Raw genomic sequence first — 552 nt, forward strand, 5'->3', positions numbered from 1 at the left:
AGAGTTAAGCAGTTTTGCACTGTGTTCATGGGCTTCTGACATGATATAAAACACTACAATTTTGGCTTTTCCATTTTAGCTGACATAGTTTAAGTTGATGAATATTTTGATTTGTGCCAGTCTCGGGGCAGTTTTAAATGCTATCCCTGCAGGAGTCAAGAAGTCCGGTCATAATCATAACAATATGCTTGTCAGTCAAAAGCACCGGAAGATTGTTTAGGTGCAAAGAAAGCATTTTCCCTGAAAGGAAACAGGGCAATTGAAATCACCTACTTTTCAAGGCATTGAAGTCAAAACTGTTACCAGCTTCATGGTGTGAAAATCCTCCTCTCAGGCAACCCCTCCACTACGTCCTCAGGCTATGCAGCCAAAAACAAGTTAGTCTGAAGTTCAGAAGAAATGAGACTAAAGGGAAAGCAGGGGCCTGACCAGGGTTGATGTTCCCATCATTATAGGCAGGTCACCATTTGAGCAAGGAATGTATAATGAATTCCCTTCCATCCGTGAGTCCAAGCACCTTGGGACAGGTTTGCTGAGCCAGCTAAATCAGCG

Source organism: Myotis davidii, unplaced genomic scaffold (genome assembly GCF_000327345.1).
Source record: "Myotis davidii unplaced genomic scaffold, ASM32734v1 scaffold580, whole genome shotgun sequence".
Classification (NCBI taxonomy): Eukaryota; Metazoa; Chordata; class Mammalia; order Chiroptera; family Vespertilionidae; genus Myotis; species Myotis davidii.